This window comes from Octodon degus, unplaced genomic scaffold (assembly GCF_000260255.1).
Source record: "Octodon degus isolate 3935 unplaced genomic scaffold, OctDeg1.0 scaffold00249, whole genome shotgun sequence".
Lineage (NCBI taxonomy): Eukaryota > Metazoa > Chordata > Mammalia > Rodentia > Octodontidae > Octodon > Octodon degus.
In genome coordinates, this window is record NW_004524825.1 from 177,309 (window position 1) to 204,808 (window position 27,500).

At 37.7% G+C, this 27,500-nt stretch overlaps 1 protein-coding gene across 1 annotated transcript in view; it reads left to right on the forward strand.

The window, feature by feature from the left end:
• The first annotated feature begins 19 nt into the window (after positions 1–19).
• The window catches only part of Gabra3 (gamma-aminobutyric acid type A receptor alpha3 subunit), a 289,092-nt gene continuing 261,611 nt past the window's right edge, over positions 20–27,500 (forward strand). The window contains exon 1 of the mRNA XM_004646005.3: positions 20–91. The gene's annotated coding sequence lies outside the window, so the exon portion shown is untranslated. The remainder of the gene's footprint in view (positions 92–27,500) is intronic.

A 27,500-nucleotide genomic window follows, 5' to 3' on the forward strand; every position in this document is an offset into this window, starting at 1 on the left:
GAGATCCAGAGAGAGAGAAGCCAGCTCTGTCGGGGCTCAGTCTCCAACTTGTTTCCTCTCCTGGGGCTTCGGGAAGTGACCGTGGCGCTGGGTAAGAGACCTAGATGGTGCTTCTTCCTCCTCCCACAAGCTCGGGTCTCCTTTAGCGGTAGCCTCTCTCCCCTGTGCTGAGAGTCTCCTTGGCTTGGTCTGGAGGCGAGACCTGCTCTGCAGCTGTGCTGCTCTCCTGGGTTCCCCGGTGGGGTTGGTGGAAGCCCCGGAGGCGGCGCCTGGGCAGGGAGGCGCTGGGGTGCGACCTGGCTTGGGGAGGGGGGTTGCAAAGAGGTGGTGTCTGCGCGATTTGCTTCATTGTCAGTGAATTGTTTTGTTTCTCTTCCGAAGCAGGTCAGCATTGACCTTGCAAATTGCTTAGGGGGCCGGGCAGCTGCTGCAGAAAGCCACAGAGTGGCCCCTAGCCAGAGCAGACAGCACTGTCATGACCCCCAGACAGCCCCGGGCGCCGAGGATGGGGTAATGGCTGGAGCCTCCTCCCTCCTTTAACTCCTTCTCAGCAGCTGCATCTCACTGCTGGAAATGAGGAAGAAAGAAAAGACCATGCACCCCCTTTCTCCATCTCCCCATCCCCTCCTTCAGAGGCCAGTGAGTACAAAGTTGTAAATAACTGCTTCCTTTGAAGCAGGTGGAGACCTCCTCCCTTCCTTTAAGATTACTGTGGCGATGGGCCTGAGTTCCTCCACAAACTTGGAAGGCTTTTCTGGCTTCTGTGAGGGAAGCCTAATGATTGCCTGCTTCAGTCCCAGGTGGCTGGGAGACTGCCCACCTTACCTAGCCTAGACATTCACATGCCCTGTCCCCTAGCACTGGTGGTACTCTGTTAGGTCCAGCCATGTCCTTGGGAGGGAGGAAACACCTGATGGTGTATCTAGGGCTGGATTCCCAGTGTGCTGCTTCTCTGGCTGTGGCTGCTGGTGGCATAGGCAGGAGGACTGGGGGAGGGGTGGCTGTGGGCTGGAGAGAACAGGGGGAGAAGTCAGGATTCCCTCTTGGCTGTTGGGGCTGGAAGACCCACAGATTCGGGCTGTCTGGAGCTATCATGAGGGCTGGCTGAAGCTGTTGTAGCCCTTCTGACCCCTTAGGGGAAGGGACGTATGGCTGCTTAATAGGGGCTTGTGGAGTTGGAGGCACTGCCATGCCTGACAGTAATTAGAACATCAATAATACTGATTGCTAACATTTTTTAGTATTTAAATATGTGTTGGATCTTTGGCTGAGGGTTTAGTGTGTATTATTTCACAGAACTTTTACATCAACTTTAACAAAGAAGACATTACTGTTGTCCTCGGTTTACTGATGAGGAAACTGAGGGACAGTAACGTTAAGTAATGTGTTCAGGATTACAAAGCGATAAATATCTTAATTGAGAATTAAGACGCAAGAGACCTGATTCCAAAACCCCTCACCTTAGGCATCAAGTCTTGCGGACTCATTAGAGAAGATTTTGCACCCTTTTCTAGTAGGCAAGTGTAGGTACCCTAAGAATGCTGTTACTTGGTAATATGTTTTGGAAAGCAATGCTCTGGCAGGGTAACAGGCTCTTGGCCTCATCTGTGCTGCTTGGACGGCCTACCCATAACACCTCCCCTGGCCATTGCCTTTGGAAATGATGTCTGAAAAAATTTCACTTTGCCACATCTGTTTCACATGCAGGTTGAAACTGTACCTTTTAGAAATAGCTCTTGCCTTCATTTCTGAGAGCATGGTGTCACCCTGTATTGAAAATTTTAGAATACTAAAAGCTCAGATCTAGAAGGCTCTAAAAATCCTTAAGCTTCACTTTTCCACCCAGTTCTGGAATTTGTCCTAAGCATCCAATTTGTTGACTGATTTTTTGTGTGTATGGTACTGGGGATGGAACTCAGGACGCTGAGCTTGCCAGGAAGGTGCTTACTTTGCTGAGCTCTCTCCCCTGCCCCTGTTGACTGATTTCTATGTGTATTCCCTAGAGTGATGAAGAGCTCACTGGGGGGCTCTTTGTGTCCTTGTATAAATTGGATTGTCAGAAATTAATCTGCATTATAAGCCAAAATCTATCTCCTTCTAAATTCCACTCATTGGCTTTTTGGAACTATCTAGTACTCACTTCTTCAGTTACTTGAAAAGAGCAATCATGCCCTCCCCAGAGGCTTCTCAGATCTGGCAAGATCATAAAGTGAGGCTCCTCATTTATTTATTCTGAAGATGAGGTTTTACTAATATGGCCTAATATTCCACTTGTTTGTCAGCTGCAAACTAGTGCTACTGAACGTTCTGAGGCAGCCCGGATAAAGTGTGTTCTCCTCTTTGGAAGAGCTTGGTATATGACGCTGGACTGCTGGAAACAAAGAAAATGTCTTTTGTATTGCTAAAGCCCAGCAGTTGGTTGGTGCTAGTCCTTCTAACAGCCCACAAAGTCCATAGCAGACAATAGGCTTGGAGGCACATTCAGAGGTCCAGATTAAAAGCAATCTGATAAAGTAAGGGAAATCAAAGTTCACAAGGATGTGGACAGTAGAAGAAAAACCAGTTTCATCAGCAAGTATTTCAGAAACACAGGCGTCACGGAGGGGGTGGTGTGCAGTAGGGTTGGTTAGTGGAGGAGAGCAGGCAATGTAGGGTAGCCAAGAGCAAACCTGGGTGTTGGCTGGCCATTAGCAAACCTTGCTTTATTCTTGGCATTGCCTCGGACACATGACTTCCCCTCCACGAGCCTTGGCTTTTCCAACCATAAGATGATGAGGCCCACTGTATCTTCAAGGGCTGTTTGCTTCTGAAGTTTTTTAGCTGAAGTCAACCATGGAACCCCAGGGTTATACTGAGTGGTAGAAATAATCTGAAACAGTGCCTCTCAAAACCGAATGTGCAGGAGCCAGGGAGATGGCTCAGTGGAATAAGCGCTTCCCTGGCAAGCACAAGGGTCTGAGTTCAATCCCCGGTTCCTCGGGGGGGGGGGGGGCGGAATGTGCACACGAATCCCTTGGGATACTGGTGAAACGCTCATTTGGATTTGAGGGTATAGGGTAGGCCCAGAGCGTTCGCACTTTACTGAGGTGCCAAGCAATCCTCTAATGCCGTGGTCCAGATGACGCCTCAAGCAGCACAGCTATAGTGTAGTGCTTGTCAAACTGTGTTGGCAAAGGACCAGTTTGCACCAGTAGTCACACACTTACTTTAGTAAGATATATTAACTACAGATTACTAGGAACGGAAGAAAAGATGTACAAAACACAAGCCCACATTTTAGTAGAATCAACAGACAAAACTATTTTTTCACATTGTTATAACATTTTCTAAGTTCTTACTATCCATTTAGTCACTTAGTTCTTTGCTGCCTGAACAGAAAAGCTTGTAGATAGGGACTGGTCTGCAGACCAGATATGACCAGCTCTGATCTAGGCCACTTGCCTGTCTTATTTAAGAGGCCCAAATTAGGTGCAGCTATAATGTCTAAACTACCTCTTCCAGGTAATATTTCACTCCCAGATTCGATGTCTCACTTGATGGAGAATTTAACACTTTTATACAATAATGTTATTCAGATGTTGTGGCTGCCAAAAGGTGTTTTTTTTTTCTTCAAACTTCTAGTTTCCTCATAGCATCTCTAAATTCCAGTCCTGGATTGTATATTCCAAACAGGAAGGGGGCTGGATCAATTTCATGTCTTGTGTACTCACCCACTTCCCTACTGGGTGGCATAGGGTAGGTGCTTAGTAAGTATTCATGAAATGAATGAAGGGGCCATTTGGTGTTACTTACAGGACCATGCCCGTGGTAAAGGAAGGTGCGTGTGACTTCCTCCCAGCTTGGAAGACATAGTATTTACCCTGTTTTATACATTTCTTATGGTGAATAGAAGGCCAGTTTGACTATTAAAGACAACTGCTTGGCATCCCACTTTTACTTTGAAAGGATTTTAGGAAGCCAGGCAAAGATTTTACACATTTCAAGTACCAAGTCTTCATATTTAACTCAGATGTTCATTGCTTCAGGAGTTCAACATGTTATCTATTATTATTAATTATTAATTATTATTATTATTATTATTATAATTCTTCAGTAATGTGTTAGCTGTTATTCAGAGGATACAAATGTGGGCAAAACAAACATGGCCCCTGATTGCTTGAGATTTATAGTTTGGTAGAAGAGGAGGCTCTTTATTAATCCTATATGCAGCCATGTCGTTTCAGCCATTGATGAATACCATAAAGAAAAACCATGGGGCACGGGTATGATGGTGTATTGCAGAGGAGAGTGACCTAGCCAGTGGTTTAAGTATAGTTCCCTTGAAGATGTCATATTAAAACTGAATACAGATTCATACAGGGTTGACATGGGAGGTGACAGAGGTGGTGGAGTTGTATCCTAGTTGGAAAGAAGCATAGTGAATGCAAGAAATAGAACAAAAATTGGTGTAACTGGGAAGGAGATACAGTTCAGCAGCATAAGCACCTTCCTGGCAAGCACAAGGTCCTGAGTTTGATCCCTAGTTCAGACAAAAAACAAAACAACAACAAAAAAAATCAACGGTGTAACTAGAGTGGGCTATTGTGAGGATTTGTCTTTTTTTCTGGAAACACAGGGATTGATGAGAAGGTTGCAAGCAGGGTGACTACCATGTCCTATGCTGATTCCTTTCACTATAAGCTGTTTGAGTGTCCACTATGAGCCAAGACCAAGGTGGGAAGTAGAGTAGCCTCTGCCCTCTAAGGGCTTAGGAGTAACCTCTGCCCTCTAAGATGACACAGTAAGGCAGGAAGGAGAAGAAATGCAAAAACAAACATAAATGTAGCAGGATGAAACCCATACTATTAACAAGATGCAAAGGATTTCTAAGAGATCTAAAACAAATTCCTGGAAGTGGCATTTGAGCTGAGCTTTGAGATTATACAAACTGGGCATGCAAAGTTGGGCAATGGAATGACATCCTGGCCCGAGGCCAATTGGGTAGGATAAAATACAGTATGTGAGAAATGTTTTGCCGGACAGGCGGAGAATTTGAGTGTGACTAATGTTCAAGGTTAGCTTAGGAATGTAAGATTATATATGCAAAGGAGGTGGAAGTCCAGCACTTTATGAGCAAACAAACTGATCCTTTTTTTTTTCGGAACTAGAGATTGAACTCAGGCCCTTGCACTTGCCAGGGAAGTGTTTATTCCACTGAACCATCTCCCTGGCCCAGAACAAACTGATCCTGAGATGGGCAGTGACTTGATTTGCTCCAATTCACACAAGGGGATAAAGGTAAAACTGTGGGAAGCCAAGATGCAAAAGAGAAAAGGTCAAGAGAATGGAAGGGGAATTAGAAGTGCAGGGTAGGAAAGAGAGGAGAGGCCTCATCCATTGGTTGGGCATGTATTTATTGAATAAATCCAAGGGGACGTAATGGCGAATATGATTGATATGCTGTGGCCGTCTTGGAGCTCGTGACTTAGATGGAGAGATGAACATTATTTTACCAACTGCTTATCTATGTAGTCATAAATTATGATTCCTGCATAGAGGAGAACGTGTTGCTTTAAGAAGAAAGGTGTGGGCACCATTCTTGGAGTGTGCAGGAGAGTCAGCACTCATGCACACCCCACTCTGATGCTCACACTGTTAAGGTGAATGATGCATGTCTATTTCGTGGACCTTTGGCAGACGACCACATGCGAGTAGTAAGAAGAGATAAAGGTGGCTCAGATCCACAGGAGCGCAGGCGCACTTGAATCCCAGGTGTATGTCACTTGCTCAGTTGAACCTCTCTGTGAGCCGTAGTCCTCCTCAGCTCATCCACTCTCCGTTCAGTAACTTAGTGTCTCTAAGTGTAAAATGAGGGGGTTTGGACTCAGCTTAGATGATTGACAAAGCCCTTCCTAGATGCAGGGCTCTGTAGTTCATGCTCTGCTCTCGACTACCTTCACACTATCCTTTGCAGGTAGTTCAAGTTCAGTCAATTATTTAAGCAACACTAAGGACTTTATATAGATTTCTGAAGCCTGGCTAACCTTGGAAGTATTCAAAGGGTTGTAAAAGATTACTGGAAGGCCTCTGTCTCATCCTTTCTTGAAATGGCTGAAATTGTGACAGTCCTGTGAGCTAAAGAAAGATCTGGCTACATTCTAAAATCTGTAGTAAAGCTAGACATTACATGATATTTCCTCTGCTGCTACTTTAAAATAAACAAGAGCCAGTGAGAATAAAATGGTGCGGGATGCTGTGAAACAGAAGTGAGATGCTTACTTCATATGCTGAGATATAACAACCCCGCAGCCTTTTCCTAGGGCAGAAGATATGTGGTAAAAGAAATACTTTTTCATGAAAGAAAAGCATTTTTGTACTTAAAATATGACTTGAAAGGCATTGATGCTTGAACACAGTATGGCTCTTCACTGTGCACAGAAGGAAGAGGAAAGCTCTCCAGGATGTGTATTTTGAAGGGTGCTTTTTACTTTAAAATTGTTTCTTAAAAGGAGAGAGAGAGTATAGCATAGCATTTCTAAAAGGAATGGGAGGTAGATAGAGATGGAATTATGTAAGTGATCATAGCATAAAATAACTTTTCAAAATAGTACAAGAGGAACTCTGAAATGGCAGGGTCCTTAGTGTCCATACAATGCCAAGCTTAGCACCTAGTACATGTGCTCACCTATTTTCAGTGTGAATGGTTCCAGGAAAGGGTGCTTAACACTACTTGATTAATATATGGTCGTGGTTTTTAGTGACATATTCTTCGTACTGACCTGAAATCTATCTTCGGAATCCAACCTATTGCTCGTGTGTTTTCGAGCAACAGCAATATTGAGTAATTTCTTTCTGCCTTTTCTGTGGTAGCTATTCAAATGTTTCAGGATGGTTTGCACTTCACACGTTTTAGCTAACCTATATATTCTCTCTCTCTCTCTCTCTCTCTCTCTCTCTCTCTCTCTCTATATATATATATATATATATATATATATATATATGCTGTATGTTTTGAGTGCTTTGACAGCACACACTTCAGTTTTCATTATTTCTCCTCATATGTGATGACCAAACTTGAACCCGATACTCTAGTCATGCTGGCCAGAGCAATTGAAAAGTGTCTGTACATTTTTCAAGGCTCAATGAGTATGAAGTATACTTTTAAATATTTTTCTGATTATAGAAGTGAAATAGCCACATAGAAAATGTGGGGAATTAAAAGAAGTTTGCCTCATCACCTCCAAATCCCTAGTCCAGATATAGCCTGCTGTATTCCCTTCCAGAGGTATTTCCATGTTGATATAATTGAGATTAGACTGCGTGTACTATTTCACACCTGCTTTTCCATTAGTATTACATTGTGAATGTTTTCGCATGTCATTAAGCAGGCTTCAAACAACTTCCAATAGCGACATGCATGGTTTTCTATTGTATAGTGTATTTGACAGGTCCTATGTTGCTTGTTTATATTCTTTCCAGTTGTGGGCTATTGTGAATAACCTTGCTCATTATGAATAAATCTTTTTGTTTGAGCCACAAAGATTACCCTGGTGGGGGCTTTACAATCAATGCCCTTCTGTAAAATGCAAATCTATCTCTCTCAACACTCTTCTTTTTTCTAGATTTATCCCCATCCATTGTCTGTACAGTCACTGAACAGAATACTCATTTACTGTCTGGACATTTGGGTCACAATGTGAGCTCCCCAAGCACAAGAATTTTTCCCTATTTTGTTCACTGTTACATCCTGTAGTACTTAAAAATTATCTGGCACACTGTAGATCCCTCATAAATATCTGTTTAATGAATTATTAAGAGAGACTGTCTAAGAGGCATTATTAGACCTAAGAATGTTAACTTCTCAAAGGCTCTTGCTATGTATATGAAATTGTCCCACTGTATAAGTATGATAGTTTCTGTTCATATACCTATACTAGTGCTGGCTGTTGCCAATCTTCCGACTGATGTTTGCCAGTTTGACAGGTGAAAACTAGTTTATCGTTGTTTTACTCTCTGTTTTTTTTATTGTAGTGAAGCTGAGTATGTTTTGCATTTCTCAGTCACTTTTGTTTTCTTTTCATGAATATCTATTTTATTCTGTGATAGCCAAACTTGAACCGAGTACTATACGCATGGCTGGCCAATATCTCCATTGTATGTTTTTATTCAGAGAACTTACATGTTTTGTTTTCATTTTATGGGCAATATGTGTATTTAGTAGCCATTAGATGTTTTTATTCCCAATGTGTGGAAAATATTTCCCATTTGCATTTTTAGTTTTCTGCATAGAAATCTTAATTTTTATGTAATTATATCCACCTTTTCATTTGTAATTTTTTTTCTGATGAATTCATTCTTAAGTTTTAAATTCAAATTGGACAAGTGATTGAATAGAGTTTGTTTTACCTTAGGTTGCTCATGCTTAATGATGCTGGAATTTATTTTGTTGTATGGTGTGAGGTAGTTTTCTAAATTATTTTCCCCTTCAATTATTTCATAGCAGCAAATAGTAAATAATTCATTCTTTTCCACTGTTATATAAATTGTTATATATAGTAGTTTCTTTTTGTGATCTCTGTATTTTCCATTTCCTTTAGTCTATCTCTTCTTGTCCTAGTTACAAAGTTTAAATATTATTCTAGCTTTTAAATAACTTCTATTACCTCAGCTCTTCTTACTAGCTGTGTGCTCTCACTAACTAACTTATTTCTCCTATCTACACTTGTAATTTTGTGAAGAAAATCTTCCTATCACTATTGAAATTTGCATTAATAACATTAACTTAGATTTCTGTCCATTCCTTAAATTTATTATTATAAATTTATGGTTATACATTTCTTGTTTTGATTTTTCTTACCATTTTTTAATTCTGAAGATTTAAAAGATATAGAAAGTCAGACAAGCACCGAAATCAATGAACAGATAACTGCTGATATAGCACCTAGAATGAATAAGTGTTAGCATGTTGTTATTTTTGCTTTAGGTGTTTTAATATGTGTGAAAATTTCCAGATAAAGTTTGACTGCTTTTGTGTTTAGTCCCATGGTTTTTGCCCTTCCTCATTTCTCCAAGTGAAACGATCAAAACTCCACATTTGCTTAATTTCCGGTTGGGTTCTTTTCTTACTGATATGGAAGACTTCATTAAATACCCCAGGTAGTCATTACTGACGTGGGAAATATTGCACGCGTCACTTTTCCTGGATTGCTTAGCTTTCTATTTTGTGCTTTTCTTTTTATACAGAGGTTTTAAATTTTGATGTCAAGTTGCTCAGTATTTTCTTTCATCAAGAGTGCTTTTGATATCATGTTTAAGAAATATTCTTGACTCCATAATCATAAAAAAACACTTTCTAAAATTCTTTTGAAAGGCTTTAAGTTTTTTTCCTTACGCTTAGTTCTTTAATCCATCTGGACTTATTTTTGAATGTGACATAAGATGTGGATGAATTTCTCTATCAAAAACACCATTTGCTTTAATGCCACGTATACCCAACTCGTGAATGCTCCCCTCCGTGCCCGTTCTTTCCTGGCTCGCTGCTGGCATCCTCGCTCTGCTTGTCTACGCCTGTGAGGGCTCACCCCCAGTGCTGGCTGGGCGTCTTGAGGCTTGGGGGCCGGGTACTGCTTACCTGCTGCTCTTGCTCACCCCCACAGCACGTCCCTTGTTCTTTTTGCACTACCCTAATTATTTTGATCCTTTGCTCTCTTACCTAATTTTAGAATGAGGTTGTCAAATTGCAGTAAAATCATCTTGGTCTTTTTGGAATTACATAGTGAATATGTAGAATGATTTAGAGAAGAACTGACATCTTTTTGATGGAGTGACTTTCTGTTTTGACAGCTCTTCATGGAAGTTTGTAATATTATTAATTACATATCAGGCTTATTCCTAGCTGTGTGTTATTTTTAGTCAGGTTTATTAACATTTATTTGCCATAAAGTAAATTTTATTTTATTCTTTGGAATGTATATAGTTTGTGTTTTGAAAAAATGCATATGATCAGGTAACTACTGCTTCCAGCAGCACAATACAGGCACAGACGATGTCCTTCACCTTGAAATGTCTCCTTGTGCCCTTTTGTAGCCCAGGAAGCCATTGGTCTCTTTTCCTATCCTTACCATTTGCTTCTGTTATGATATCACATAATCGGAGTTATGTAGGATGCAGGCCTTTGCGTCTGACTTTTTACACTCAGCACATGCTTCAAGATTCATCCGTGTTCGTTTGTAATATGATTCATTACTTTACCAACTCAAATTGATGAAAATTTGAGTTGCTTCCATTTTGTCTATTATATATAATTCAATTGTGGTGCTATAATAAGTGGTACTGTACAAGTCTTTGTTTACAAATACGATTTTGCTTTTATGAGGTTTAATACTCAGGAGGGGAATTTGCGGCTGTATGTAAGGTAAATGTCTGTCTACTTTTAATGTCTGTCAAACCATTCTCCAAAGAAACTACAGTTTTCATCCCTGCTAGCACCATAGAAGAGTCGCAGTGTCTCAGTATGCTCTATAGCACTTATTACTTTCAGTCTTTCTAAAAAAGTTAATAAGTTTTATTTCAGAACACTTTTGGATATAAAAGACATTGAACAAAAAGCTCAGAGAATTACTATATAATGATCCCCTAGCTTTTCCTGTGATTAATATTTTGGATTAATGTGGTACTTTGTTGCAGTCGATGAGCTAATATGGGTATGTGATTGTTAACAGAAGTCCATAGTTTGCTTAGTCACTATCTGGTGAGTGTGTAGTGGCAGTTAACATGATTAATTGGCATTTGGGCTCAAAATTTTTGTTTCCCACACTTGTATATGTTTGCACAAATGTTTAATGGCTGATAGTCACCATTATTTTGTACTATAGAATAGTTTCCCACCCCTAAAAGTTTTCCACGTTCTGGGGAGATATCTCAATGGTCTAAGTGCCTGTCTGGCAAGTGCAAGGACCTGGATTCAATTCCTGGTACTACATGCCGCATCCGTTAAGGACCGCTGTGCAGGCCACCGAAACTGAGTGTGATGGGGCACACCTGTAATCCCTGTGCCAGGGAGGCTGAGAAAGTAGGATCACTGTGAGTCTGAGCTGCCTAGCAAGATCCTGTACAAAATACATAAATAAAAGATTTTTTAAAAGTTTGCTGTGGTTCATTTCTTCATCCTTCCCTCTGACCTGAAACACTGGCAAGCACTGCATTTACAAAAAAAAATGTTCTGGAGTTTTCGCCTTTTCCAGAATCCCATGTAGCTGGAATAATTTTTCTTCTGTTTTTTGTTCTTTAAGAACAGAATATATTTATTGGGGGAAGAAAGCTTCTGTCCAAGAGAGGGACAGAAGGGGACCTCAGTGGGTTTCCAAGGAACCTGAATTTTCTAGTAATTTTTATAGAGCAAAACCACGAGAAGAGGTGGTCTAAGGTGCAAAACATGGGAACTCACCAGGTGGGCCTGAGGTGGGACAAAGCTATGGTCCAACAATAAGATTACAAGCATCGTTGCTCAGGTAAAATTGATTAAATCAGGATCAAATGGGGAAGCCAGTCAAGTAGCAAGTGGGCATAAACAGAACAGGTGCTCTTCCTATAGGGTGTTGGATTAGCGACTCTTTCTGGCTCTTTCTTTTTTTTTTTTTTTGTACTCTTTTATAATATCAATTCCTGATGCCTGTCCCTAGGGAGGTAGTTGGCTGCCTTTGTTTAGTCTTTTGTCTTGAAATCTGGCCCACAGCAGGGGTGCCTATCCCTCTCATAGTTACAAGATACCTTCTCTTCCATAATGGATCCTTGAAGGCCCAGCCCTGTCTGACTGTCTATAAAATTTCTATTGAACTTGGCTGCCTACAGCATGCCCTCATCTGAAGAAGTACCCCGAACTGCCATGAGAGAATCATGGGCAATGGCCCCTCTGGCTTCTTCAGGTTGAAGGGGGTCATAGTTGTTGACCAGCAGTTAGAGATACTCTCCAGAGGTTCTATCTAAAGGCCCTCCATAGACACCAGGTACTTTCATCTTGGATAGGCATATAACTTTGAGTCTGGAGGGGATGAAGCCAATTCACAGGATGTAGCTTTTCAGATTGCTTACTTTAGTAATATACATTTAAGTGATATCACATTTCAGTGATAGCAGATTTAGATAATTGTCCTGAAAAATATATTTATCACTGAAAAATATTCCATTATACGAATGTATCACAGATTTTTAAAAATCACTCACTGAGAGAAGGTTATCTTGATTGTTCTCAAGTTTTGGCAGTTATAAATAGAGATGCTATCAACATTTAAGTGGAAGTTTTTGCATTGATACAAGTTTTCAACTCATTTGTGAAAATACAAGAAATTTAGTTGCTGGAACATATGGTAAGGTTTTGTTTAGACACTTCCTGTCTTCCAAAGTGGTTGTGTCATTTTGCATTCCCATCATCCATAAATGAACATTACTTTTGTTCCACATATTTTCCAGCATTTGATATCATCAGCATTTTGAAATTTAGCAGTCCTAGTAGGTACTATCTCAATTAAAAAGAATTGCATCCCCCATTGATGACATATAGTGCTGATTATCTTTTTATGTGTTGTTTTGCCTTTGGTAAGGTCCATTCAGCTCTTTTCGCTATTTCAATAGGGTCACTAGTATTCTGCTTGTTGAATTTTAAGAATTCCTTGTGTATTAGTTCTGCATCAAATATGTGTTTTACAAATATCTTCTCCCATTCTGTAGCTTGTATTTTCATTTTTAAACTCTTTCATGGAGCATTTTAAATTTTAATGAAATCTAACTTATGAGGTTTTACTTCCATGGATCAGACTTTCTTTTTTCCTATGTTACAGTCTAGGACAGTGATGGTGAACTTTTTAGAGCTTTCAATGATACATGCAGCCCGCAGTGGCATTTGTGCCATAGGTTTGCCAGCGCTGGTCTAGAAGTTCCGTAATTTTGCGTATTACCGTCTGTGGTCCACTTTGAGGTTTTCTGTGAGGGCTGTAATGTCTGTGTCGCAGTTCCTTTTATTTTACTTTTTTGCATGTGATTGTCTGGTCATTCCAGCACTATTTGTTGAGAGGAATATCTTTTTCCCTTGTTTCGTTCTTGCTCCTTTGTTAACGATCAGTTGACTGTGTGTCTGGATCTATTTCTGGGCCTTCTGTTCTATTCTATTGATCTGTTTGTTCTTTCAGCAATGCCAGTTTCCTATTTATTGTAGCTTCAAAGTACATAATTTTAAAAGTCATACGGTGTCAGTACTCTACTTTCTTCTTCTTCAGTATTATATTGCTCATCATGGGTCTTTACCTCCCCATACAATTTTAGAGTCAGTTATTTTCTTAAGGGAACTTGCTGGAATTTTGACTGGGATTGTTTTGAATATATCAATCAATTTAGGAAAACCAACATCTTCATAATATTGAGTCTTCTTATGCAACAATTCTGAATCCTTCTATGAACCTTAAATAGATTCAAATATTATTGATTTCTTTCGACAGAGTTTTATGGTTTTTCTTTTTTCTTGTTTTTTCAAAATTTTATTAATAAACAGATAGCAATGAGACTATGGTTTTTCTTATATAGATTTTATATGTATTTTGCTAGATTTATCCCTAAACAGTCTATCTTTAGGCAATAATTTATATGGTATTACCCTCCCCCCAACTTTAATAATATGGAGGTTGACAAACTTAGTTTTAACATTAGCTCAGTGGCGCAGTGACTGCTTAGGAAACATGAAGTCCTGAGTTTGATTACTAGTAACTACACACCAAAAAGAAAAGAAAATTTGGAATATGGTATTGTGGATCTTCTTCTTTTAATTTATTTATTTTTTTTTTGCAGGATCGGGGATCGAACTCAGGACCCTGCACTTGTTAGGCAAGAGCTTATTCTACTGAGCTATCTCCCTGGCCTCTAAAAAATATTTTTGACTACCTGAGATCATTTGTATTTCTATGTAAATTGATGAATTGGTGTACTAAACACTTACCCGTCCAATTATTTAAATGTAGGATGACCAAAAAGCACATATTTTCATCGATTTTTATAAGATAACAAGAAATATAAAAGTGACAATTTTATTAAATTCATTCAATAGTTTTTCTAAGCATGGTATACCTTTTTTATAATTTTATTGAGAAACAAATAACAACAGTATATTTTGAAACAATGAATATTCAATGTGATATTAAAATATGGACAATAGTTTCTAGTCTCTTTTTTTTTTTCTGGCGGAACCAGGGATTGAACTCAGGCCCTTGCTCTTGCCAGGCAAGTGCTTATTCCACTGAGCCATCTCCCCAGCCCTCTAGTCTCTTTTGGAATTCTTTTTACATTATTGTCTTTTGTTGAACATTTTATACTATTTTGTTGGCTTTCCTTTTATTATGTGGGTGATATCATCTCAATAAAATGTCTACCCAGTAAAAGTAATGGTGAAGACATGGATGGATATCCTGATTAGTATTTTGCTATCCTATAATTTTCAATTATTTGATCTATTAGTCCTGATTTAAATTGTAAATGACTTTTTGAACTCCCTGGTTTTAAATAAATGACGAACGAGTTCCATATTGTTCGATCCAGAAAGTGCATAAATATTTTATAGTAATATTTCCCCCTCACTCTTTGGTTACCAGTTAGCTTATTACATGTTGGCCAACTGTGTCAACATCACCCATAGAATTGTTATAGACATTGAACATAATTGGAATTATTTTAATTGTGTTTCTTCTTTCACGCTGTATCATTTCTGTAGTAGGAATAGTTGACAATGGGAGACATCGTTTTTGTCTCTTCCATCTCCTAACACAGACTTTTCCTCTGATCTAGTAATGTTTTTCTCTTTTTCAGTTTTTTCTCTTGCAGAGCTTTTGGCACTTCCTTCCTTTTCCATCCCAGGGTCCCAAGTGTGTGCATTTGGTGTTATAAAAGAACATCACTGAGTTGTGGAGAAGCATAAAAATCATGCGCACTGTACTTAGGATAAGGAGATTGTAGCCCAAAATTCTAGGTTATTTTCCACAAATAAAATAGATAAGAATTAGTAAAAGAAATTAACCTGAAGTTATTATTAGATTTCACTAGAAACAAACATTGAAGACAAATATAACATTCTCAATAAAAAAGTGTGTAAATAAAATAGTTAAACAAGAAAAGCTGCTTAAAACAACAGCTGCTCAAAGGACACTTGGGATGGTCAATATGCAAACAGATGCACTGTCTGAGCGATGCTCGGGATAAACTGCTAAGTACTAAAACTCTTTATATCATAATTGCAGAAATTGGGCCCCCTGAAAGGTTAGACCATGAATGATCACAGATTTCACCTAATGTACTTATGATGAGTTTTTTGTAAACTGTAGACTTTTACAAATAAACACAACTGGGGCCGGGGAGATAGCTCAGTAGAATAAGTGCTGGCCTGGCAAGTGCAGTGTCCCCTTGAGTTCAATCCCCAGTACTGCAAAAAACAAACAAACAAGAAACAAACAAACAAACATAAATAAATACAACTTAGAAAATAACCAAAGGGCTGGGGATATAGCTCAGCAGCATACGCACCTGCTTGGCAAGTGCAAGGTCTTGAGTTCGATCCCTGATACCCCCTCCAAAAAAAGAAAGAAAATAAGCAGAACTGGGGCTGTGGAGCTAGCTTAGTGGTCTAAACACTGCATAGGCAAACACGAGGACCAGGATTCAATTCCCAGTACCACATGCCATGCTGGCCCTACCTTGGGTGCACTGAAACTTGGCATGGTGGAGCATGCTTGGTATCCCACCGCTGGGGAAGCTGAGACAGGAGGATCACTGTGAGTCCAAGCTGCATAGTGAGACCCTGTACCATATACATAAAATGAAATGAAAGACAAAATAACCAGAACATATTATTAACTTCACTAGAAACAAACATCAAAGGCAAATACAGTGTTCTCAACAGCAAGGTATATGAAAGTAGTTGATATAAAACAAATAAACAAAAATACAAATAAACACAAGTATGGATATATTTCTTTCAAACAAGAATGACTAGATGAAATGACACCTGCTGCAGTAATGCTTGAGATCAGTAGTATGTAAAAAACACACTGTTGAAGTGATGGACAAGTAAACATTTAAGTGATTAATCTAACTTTCAACCCTACCAGAACTTGTAAATGAATTGAATTAAACCTATAATTCCAGTTTGGAACAAATGATTTCTTATCCTGAACCTCTTGATGCATTAATGTAGTATGTTTTTCATTCTTTATTTCATCTTTAAATTTTCAACAATGTTTTATAGTTTTCAGTGCATAAGTCTTGCATATATTTTCTCAAGTGTATTCCAAATATTATATATTTTCACAGAAAACAATTATTTGTACTATAAAACATATTTTGAAGCATATGTGTGTTATGGCATGGTTAATCCAGCAAATTGCCAAATTGATTACTTGACATAGATGTCATTTTTGCGGCGAGAACACTTAACATCTGCCCTCTTTCCTTTGTCAGGAATACAGCATATCATTAACTGTAGTCTTCACATCGTATAACAAAAGATCTCTTGAGTTTACTCTTTTTGTGTGACTGCAATTATGTAGTTTGACTAGCATCTCCCTGACTCCAGATCCAAGTAGCCACATTATTTTAATCCTGAGAGATCAGCTTTTATAGATTTAACACAATGAAACCATGGAGTCTTTATCTTTATGTGCCTGGATTATTTCATTTAATACAATGTCTACCATGCTCACCTATGTTCCTGCCTTTTTATAACTTAATAGCATTCTTCCATTCATCAGTTGATGGACACTCAGGTTAAGTGCCTTTCTTACCTACTGTGATTAGTGTGGCAATAAAAATGGGAGTGCAGATATCTCTTTTATATGTTAATTTCAATTCCTTTAGATAGGTAGTAGTGGGATTTCTTGGTCATATGGTAATTACATTTTTAATTTTTGGAGAACCTCCCTACTATTTTCCATAATGGCTGTACTAATTTACATTCCTACCAACATTTTCTCTATATCTCCATCAACACTGTTATCTTTTGTCTGTTTGATAATACCATTCTTACAAGAGTTAGATGATAATACTTCATTGTGGTTTTGATTTGCATTTCCTGGTAATTAGTTATATTCAAGATTTGAAAATTTTGCAGATTGACCTAGGAAGAAAGAAGAAAATGTGTAGTATGTAGCCCAGATACTGCTTGTTACAGATATTAGCATGAAAAAGCCAAGTGCTTTATATCAGGACAGTGGGAAAAAAGCCCGGAAGGAACCTCAGCAATCTGTGAGGTCACCTCCTCTACCACAGGCCCAGAGTTCTGGAGGGTGGAATTATTCTGGGAACAGTCCTAGGTACGCTGTGTGGACTCATTGCCCAGAGCTACTTTGGGATTTTGCTCTGAGGTGGATAAGCATGCTATGACTGCTCCAGAATGGTTCAGAAAGGGGAAGGTAAGGTTCATCTCTCCGCAGGGCCCAAATGATATTGGCACCCATGTGGTGCTGATTCTGTAGGGGTGCAGAAAGCAAGAGATTTGGGTTCTTGATGACTTCTACTAAGATTTTAAAAGAAAGCTTGGGAGTGCGATGGAATACAGCTTGCTACAGGGCCAGAGATGGTCTACTAGAACGCCTTACCTGAGCCGTGGTTGTGGGATTATTGCTCTTGAGACACCAAAAAGGTAGTCACAAGGAACACAAAAATCTAACCTAGATAAAAAGTAACTGTTTGGAATACAGGCAGCCAAAGAATGAGAGCTCACCCTCACCACCGGGCCACACTTGGAGCTCTACAGTGTGCCTTCCTCGATTTTGGTCTTCTTTTGATTGCTTTCCGCCTCCTACTTTCCCATTTATTGATTTGGAATAGGATCTTTTGCTCTGTTTTTGTGTCCATATTGCATCATGGTAATAGCTTGATTTTGATTTTGTAGACTTAGAACTGGGTAAAAGATGTTTGCTGTTTGTCTTATAGATTTTGGATTTGTGAATGATGGTGGAAGGAGTTAAAACTTTTGTATTATTGGGAATGGAATGATAAAACTCCATGCAATACTCTTGCCTCAGCCTCCCAAGTGCTGAGAGTCCAGGCATGCTCCACCACACCCAGCTTGAACGATCTTTTAAACATGATGTTGAATTCAGTTTGTAAGTATTTTGATGATCATTTTTATATCTATGTTCATCTGGAGTAATGGCCTGTATTTTTCTTTTCTCTCAAGTTTTTATTGTTTCATTACTACATTTTTATGGTACATAATGGTTGCATGCCTTGTGAAGAGTTGTTATATGTGGATAACATATTAAGATTTTCTTTTTTGGTGGAACCAGGGATTGAACTCAGAACCTTGCGCTTGCCAGGGAAGCGCTTATTCCACTGAGCCATCTCCCCGGCCCCCTAAGATTCTTTTACGGGCCAGTAAGATAGCTCAGCAGGCCAAAGTGCCTGCTTAGGCAAGCTTAGGCAAGTGCAGGAAATGTGGTTCAACACCCAGAACCACATACTGTGCTAGCCCTGCCCTCAGGGTGGGCAGAGCTGCCCACAAAAAAAGGTTATTTTTCATCCCCCTCCCTCTCCTTCCATCTATGTCTTGGTCCTCTTTTTATTTTTGCAAGAGTGCTATCTCTATTTACTATTATCTATGTTTTGTTTTGTGCTATATTTATACTCTGGGTTTCACATGTAAGAGAAAGGCTTTTCGCCAGTCAAGCAGAAGACCCAATACCATTATGGGCTACTGGACTCTTTTAGAATATTTTGCTGAGTTTACACACCTATAATATTCAATAACGGAACTTAGAAAAAATGGGGAATACCGATGAATGTCCATTTTGTATCTGTGTATTCAAAGAGGTTAGGATAGATATATAGTTGCATTCTCTTAATGAATAGAATGATTTGTTCTAATGGTGTTTGTAAATAGTATCACAAGTCCGCATCTTGTACAGCAATTAACCAGTAAGAAGAATATATGCAGTGTATTATTTTTTGAAACTGTACTTCCGATTTGATTTGAAACTGTCTCATTGCTATCTGTTTATCAATAAAATTATGGAAAAAAAAGAGAAAGACTTTAATGTTGAAGCTTGCATGTCTGATTTATTTCACTAAACGTTATGGTCTCAAGGTGAGTCTGTTTTTCTAAAATGACACAAGTTTTCTCTTTTCATTATGTTCTTACCTGATATATGGGTGATGTTCACTTCACTGAATGACTTGGAAGGATTTCCTCCCTCATCATTAATTTTGTGAGAACTCATTTTAGTTTGTTTATTTATTTATCTATTTATTTTGTATTTTAGGGAAGGGTCTTTGGGGTGTTCAGGGTCTCACTACTAGATCAGATTTACAGTGATCCACCTGTTTACAGCCTCCCAAGTGCTGGGATTACAGGTGCGTGCCACCACGCCCCGTCTTTGTTTTAGTTTTTAAACGTTTGGTGAAATTCATCAATGCATCATGTCCTGATTTTTTTTAAGGGATAAAGCACTTTTTGAAATTACCAGTTTAATCTCTTTATTCATTTTTGGTCTGTTTAGATTTCTTTTTTTCATTATTTATTCTTGGTAGATTCTGTTTGTCCAGGAGTGTATCCATGTCTTCTCGATTATCCAAAATGTTGGAAAATTATACAATGTATAATTGTACAACATATAATTGTTCATACTAGTTTCTTATGATGTGAGTAGCATGAGTTATAAAGTCTTTTAATCTTTTATCTACTTGAGTCTTATTCCTTTTTATTATTCTAATAAATGTTTTGTCAATTTCATTTATGTCTAGAAACATAATTCTTCATTTTGTTGATTTTTTACTTGGTTTTTTAGCTTCCAGTTTTATACTTCTGCTTTGATTTTTATTATTTTCCTCTTGCTAATTTTTGGGTTAATTTATCTTTATCTCCTTTCTTAGGGTGCAAGATTAAGTTATTTATTTGAAACCTTTCTTCTCTTTTGATGTAGGCAGTTATTGCTATAAACTTCCATTAGAACTTCCTTCTCTGTATCTCATAGTTTTTCGTACATTATATTTTTATTTTCATTTGTCTCAAGAATTTTTTAATTTTCCTTTTAACTTCTTTCTTAGGTCTCCAAAATCACATTTTAAGTTAACAGTTGTGTATTTTTCAAAGCTCTTTCTCTTGTGCCTTTTAGTTATTTACTATTACATTAAGAAAGGATACTTGATATGGTTTCACTCTTGTTAAACAAGACTTTTTGGCATGTAATATATGATTTACCCTAGAGAATGTTTCATGGACAGTTGAGCAGCTTGTGTATTCTGCAGCTGTTGAATGGACTATTATATATAAGATTTAGGTCCATTTGGTCTAGATAGCTGTTTAAATTTGGTGTTTCTTTGTTGGTTTGCATATGACCTGTCGGTTGATGGCAGTGGGTTTTGCAACCCTTTATTACTATACTAGAGTCTGTATGTCCCTTAAGTATTCTAATGTTGGTTGCATGTTCATATATTTACAATTTTTTATCCCATTGCTGAATTTCTCTATTTCTCATTATGCAATGATCTTCACTGCAGTTTTTTATAGTTTCGCTTTTTTTCTTTACTTAAAGTCTATCTTGTCATCCTGCTGTCCTTTGGTTTCAATTTGTGTGAAATATCTATTTCTGTCACTTCACTTTTAGTCTTTATGTATCCTGACAGTTGATATGAGTCTCTTCAGATAGCATATCAGTGGTTGTTTGTAGAAAACATCTTCAGCATTATCTGTGTTATGATAGGACAATTTAATTCATTTAAAAATAAGAAATTATCAATAGTTAAGAAATTATTAATGTCACTGTTTTATTTGGTTTCTAGTTGTTTTGTAAAACCTTCTCTTCCTTTTTTTCTCCCTTCTTCCTTGCTTCCCTCCCTCTGTCCCTCCTTCCCTCCCTTCCTTCCTTTTTTCCTTCCATTCTCTCTTACTGTCTTCTCTAATCAGCCTTCTCCAGCAGTTTATTTTGAGCCCTTGCCTGATTTCTTGTATATATTTTATGACTTTTGCTTTATGGTTGCCATGAGACTTAAAAAACATGCTATAGATTTAACACGTTATTTTAAGCTAAGACAACTAAACTATAAACACAGACACACACACACACACACACACACACACACACACACCTCTACAATTTAACTCTTTTTGCCCTTCTGCCCATTTTAAATTTTTGATGTCATAATTTACCAATTCTTCTTTTGTATCTCTTAGCAAATTGCTATAATTATTTATTTAACTTTCATACCAAAAATATAAATGATTTATCTAGAGCTACTACAGTATTTGAGCATTGTAAATTCAACTGTATGTTTTTAACTCTTAAGTTTTGTATTTCCAGATTTTTTTTATTACTCATTGTATTGTTTTCTCTCAACTTGCAGAACTCCCTGTAACATTTCTAAAATAGACCTGATAGAGATGTACTCCTTCAAGGTTTTTTTTTGTCCAGAAACATTCTTAACTTGCTTTCATTTCTGAAGAAGAGCTCTCCTCGTTTTGGAACATGGGGTTCTAATAGTCTTTTTTTCAGTGTTTGTAAGTGCATCATCCCACCATTTCCTTGCCAGAAGGTTCGGCCTTGAAGCCTACTTCTAGGGCCATCGCAATTCCCCTATGTGCTATTTGCTTTCCGCCTACTTCTTTCTTTGATCTTCAACAATTTTACTCTGGTATCTCTTGGTGTTGTTTGTATTGAATCTTATTGGAGATCTGTAAATCCTTCAGGTGGATAATTTTATCGTTATCCAGATTTGGAACTTTTTTACTATTGTTTCTTTAAATAATGTTTCTTCCTCTTGATTTTTTGCTACTCCCTATTGGATGTCAGTGACTCAGAAATTTGCTTTTTTAATGCTATCTCATAAATCCTACAAGCTTTTATAGTTTCTTTTTATTGTTTTCTTTATTCTCTGACCATGTTTTTCAAGTAATTTGTCTTGAAGTTTGCAATTTTGTCTTCTGCTTGATCAATTCTGCTGTTGAGTCCCTTTTTCATTTTCTCAGTTTATTCATTGTTCTTTTAGCTCACAGACTTATTTGATTTTCTTTTACTTTTTCAACATCTTTGTTAAATCTCCTCTGTGTCCCATTCCCCCCATCTCATGACATTGTTTCTTTGCATCTTGAAGTTAATTGAGCTTACTTAGCAGCTCCTGTGAGCTCCCTGTCAGGTGCTTCATGCATCTCTCCTCACTCAGTCACTACATTTGCTTTGGTCGATTTCTTGATATCATGCTTCCCTGCTGGTTCTTGATACTTGTGTATGACAGCAATGTCCGTACATTGAGCAATTATGTTCTCACTGAGTCTTTGCAGTTTGGCTTTGGGAAATTCTGGACAGCTCACCATGCTCCCTAAACTGTTGCAGTACTAGGCGGCACCTTGAGCCCAGGTCCACTGAGTCTCATGCAAATCCAGGCTTGACTTCAAGCCCTTGGCTGCTGAGGTTCACTGATGCTGTGGGATATTTCAGGCCCCAAGCACTGTGTACTGGGCTGGACTCGGTAGCGTTAGGGCTTCTCCTCCGAGATGGGTCTTTACTGCAGTGATCTCAGTGCTGGGACTCACGGCAAAGTGCTTACTTCCCTCTCTTCCTCCCAAATGGATGACGTGTCTCTTTATGCTGGGGTTGGAGAAGGGGTAATGCATGTACTGTAAAATGGTCCTCCTTACTATTGCCATACATGTTTTATTGCCTGTATGCTTTTCTTTTCTTGCTGTAAGCTACAACCATGTAGTGTTCTCTCACTTGGCTACCTTCGCCTACTGGTACATGACTAGATGCCCATGCTGTGGAGGGGAGAGGATTACTCAGGAGCCGTATCATGCCATCTTGCTCTGCCTTCTTCTCAAATATTACATATATTTTCACAGTATTCTAAATTATATTAAAGTATTTTCATGCATTATTGTTATTATAGAAAACATAATTAATTTTACATGCCAATTTTGTATTCTATGACCTTATATAGTCACTTATTTGTTTTAGTACCTTAAAAATATCCTTTGTATTTTCTCTGTAGATGATTATGCTATCTGATGATAAAAGCTTTATTTACTTACTTTCAATTTGTATCTGTCTATGTTGTTTATTTGAGTTGGGTAACACCTTTAATAGAAGAATGCGTACAAGAAACAAGAGCAGATCTGCTTGTTCCTTACCTTACCGCAAAAACAATTCAGTATTTTACCATGTCAACTTTTAGCATTTTCTTATGTGTGATTTGTAAGTGTAAGGATTTTACATTCTGTCTATAGTTTGCAGAGGGATTTTATTACAAGCGTGTACTGAAATTCTTCAAGTGATTTTCTGGTATCTATTGGGCACATCCTTTTATATCTGTTAATATTGTGAATTACAATGATCCAATTTTAGTGTTGAGTCAGCCTTGCCTTCCCAGAAAAAACTCTTCTTGATCATGAAGTATTATCCTCGCTATGTATTTCTGAAATCTAATGTCTAATATTTCGTTAGGGTATTTTTGTTTATATGTTCATTAGGATATTAATTTTACTTTTATTTTCTTATGATAAAGAGTCATACTCGCTTCAAAAATCAATGGAGAATGTTCCTTCTTTTATTTTCTGGAAAAGATGTAGACTGACAAAGGATCTACAAACAGTGGTACAGGGTTTCAGGATAAATCCTGAGGAGATTTGCCTGACCTTGTCAGATACAAAAGTTTTAACTCTTGTTATATAGGTCTTGCTTTATCTTGCTCTTAACCATCCAGCAGAGAAGTATAAAAACAAAGTATAAAAAGTAAAGCCATATTAATATGCTGAGCTGTAAAAGGCTCAAGTCAACAACTTCTGACATTGCTAGTCCTGCAGATAACCACTACTATTATGGACTGTTGGACTATATTGGAATATTTTGCTGAATTCATGCACTTACAAAATTTAAATGACAATGGAATACCCTTCTCTGACAAAACTTAGCAAAAAAAGGGGATACAAATGAAGGACCATTTTGTATCTCTGTATTCAAAATAGTTAAGATAGACATACAGCTACTTTCTCTTAATTCAATGAATGGAAAGATTTGTTCTAATAGTGTTTGTGGATAGGATATCATGTCTGCGTCTTGTACTATGAATAACCACTAAGAAGACAACAATATGCAATGTATTAATTATTGAAACTGTCCTACTAATCAGTTTTGAAACTGTCTCATTGCTATTTGTTTCTCAATAAAATTATTTTTATAAAAGAAAAGATGATGTAGAATTTGTTTTTTCAACAGTGAACATATTTTAATCTTTCTCTGATGACTCAAGATGTTACAGAATTTTTTATTGACTCCAGGTCACCATTAGGAACCTCAATTTTCACTATGCCCAGTGAAGCATGCTTGTATCAATTAATGGAAGTTTCCATTTGACAGAATGTTCTTTTTTTTTCAATCTCTTTTTTTCCATAATTTTATTGATAAACAAATAGCAATGAGACAGTTTCAAATCAAATTGGTAGGACAGTTTCAACACATTGGATACATTCTTCCCAGTGGTTAATTGCTGTACAAGATGTGGACATGATATACTATCTACAAACACCATCAGAACAAATCATTCTATTCATTAAGAGAATGTAACTATATAAATAAGGATTTTTTTTTTTTGCTCCGAATGCCTTCAGGGCAGGTTTGGCTGGTTGGAGTGTTGTGGGGATCGAACTCCAGCAACCTGAGGCAGACAACTTTGTGGAAGCAGCCACTTAAAGAGCTGAGCTAGGGCCAGGCCCCTGATGATGTAGAATTGATATAGTTTCTTCTCTTTTTTTTCAGAACCGGGGATTGAAGTCAGGCCTTTGCGCTTGCCAGGAAAGCGCTTATTCTACTGAGCCATCTCCCTGGCCCCATAGTTTCTTTTTTATTGCATGGTATCATTCCCCAATATTCTAAGGTTTTCAACTGACTTTCATTATAAGTTTAATTTTTTAATAAAGTGCTATTAATATAATTTATTTTTTCTTTTTTAATTAATTTTATTGAGAAGGAAATAACAATGAGACAGTTTCAAAACAGGTTAGTAGGACAATTGCAATAATTAATACATTGCATATTGTCTTTGAGTACTTATAGTACAAGATGCAGATATGATATCTTGTCTAAACACTATTAGTACAAATCTTTTTTCTTGAGTAAGAGTAATTTATGTGTTGCAAGAAATATATTCATATCTCATTATCCTTTTAATATTTATAATATTGTATTATTGTGAGATACTTGTTTTCATTTATAATGATTTTTGTGTTATTTTTTCTGTTAGTTGGTCTTTTGTCTAGTATCCTGAAGATATACAGTTGTGTTTTATCATTTCTCCTTCAATAACAATTTTGCTTTTCTTTTAATATTCTTTATTAATGTATTTTTTTGTACTAGGAATTGAACTCATGACATTGTGCTTGCTGACAAGCACTGTGTCACTTAGCTATATCTCCAGCCCATTATTTCTTTTGCTATCAATTTGCCTCGGCTATACAATGTAACATCGCTTAGTTGTAAGGATGGACTGGTGTTTTTCTTATTTCTGACTTGAGTGAGTTTGTTTCTAAAGTGTTTTAGTCATGTATAAAATTTCCTGTAGATTTTTGGTAGGTAGTCTTCATAAGCCAAGGGAACTTCATTGTATTTCTAATTTGCTAAGACTGTTTTCATAAATGAAAGTAAAATCTAACTGCATGATCATTATCTTCATCTAGCGAGGTGCTCATATACTCCTATGATTACAATGTTAATATATTTCAATTATTCCCATACATTATTCAACACTTTGCTTCTCCTATTTTGGAATTATGAATTGCTTTCATAGGTTATTGGGTATTAAACTGTCCTTTCATTTCTTGGGTAAATCTACTTGATTATGGATAATATGTGGCAGGATTTATATTTTAACCTTTAAAAGCTGTATTTCTGTTACCATATGAGTCAGCTTTGCATTACTACAATGTGATATCTGACACAGGTTACTTATAAAGTAGAAAAAATTCATTTGGTTTACAGATTTGGAGGCTTAAAATCCCAACAATGTAGCCCCAACTCAGCAAAAACCACCCTTAGACTTTATGTCCTCATGGCAAATAGTAGATAGCAGTGGTGTGTGTGTGAAAGAGAATGGCAGTGTCTTGAAGGGAAACAGTGTAGGAAGTTGAGCAAGGTCCAACCACTTTTTTTCAAGAATATACTCCTGAGGGTCCGGGGAGATGGCTCAGTAGACTAAGCGCTTCCCTGGCAAACTCAAGGACCTGAGTTCAATCCCCGATCCTGCCCGCCCACCCCCCGCCAAAAAAAAGAATATACTTCTGGTGCCCTAACGACCTGCTGGTAGGCCTCCCTTTCTTAAGGTTCTGTCACCTCTCAATAGGACCACTCAGTGGTTGTCTTACTTTTCTCTCATTGCTGAGACAAAATACCCCACACTCAAAGTTAAAGGAGGAAAGGTTTATTTAACTCGAGGTTTCAGTTCATAAACCGCTGGCTCCAAGGCAGGGTAGCCCATGACAGAGGGGGAGCTGTTCATGATGGTGGAAGACAGCAAAAACAACAAAGGAAGGGGAAGGCAAGACTTTCTGCCCTCGTATTCTATCCAGTCACCTGACTCAGGGCAGGTGTAGCACTCACACTCTTAATCCCAGGATTGGACCATGAATCAATCACAAACTCTATTGCCTGGCAAGTACAGGGTCCTTCAATCCCCGGTACAGAAAAAAAAAAAAAAGCACAAAGTCCCAAAGCCCACACCCTGACTGCATATGACTTTGGAGTGGCATCTAGAGGGAAAGCATAATAGTGGCCAAGCCCTTACCAGTCTCAGCTTTGGGGAAACACCCCCATGCTCTAATAACAGCAGCTCTTAGATGGATTTTACAGTTTCTGTTGGATTTTGACATCAGTTGACATCAAGCTATAATGGTTTATTCATCTCTTTCCAGTTCCTGGAACAGTTTTTTAAAGAATTAAATATTTATTGATATTTTAATAAAACCGCCTGTTGATCTTGATGTGATCCCATTCTGCCTTTACTGTAAGGTGTGAGGTGGGAAGATTGACTTTTAATCTGCTTTGATTGTATTCTCTCCTTGTTTTCTATTTTTTTTTGTTCTCAAAGGAAATTATTTATTTTCTGGTTTCGAATATAATTGCTAAAACCATATATTTTCTTATTTTTTGAGAAAAGTATTAATATTTGCTAAAATTATATGATAGCTTAATATAAAGTCAAACATCATTTCTGCATTTAAATCGTTTCAAATTATTCAATTTACATACATATATGTATAGTTCTTATCCCTAAATAACATGGCTATACTCATCCTCCTGACTTTTAAATATTTAAGCAGTATTTATTAGCTTAGAACTCTGAAAGACAAATGCTTGGATTAAAAAAAATCCTGTGCTTTGCAACATGACATTGGTTAATGCTTTGCTTTATTGTTGTGACTATTTCGGTGCCCTTCATAGCAAGCCAGACAATATATTATAGTATTTTCCTATTGCAGCTTTAACAAATTATCACAAGTTTAGTGACCT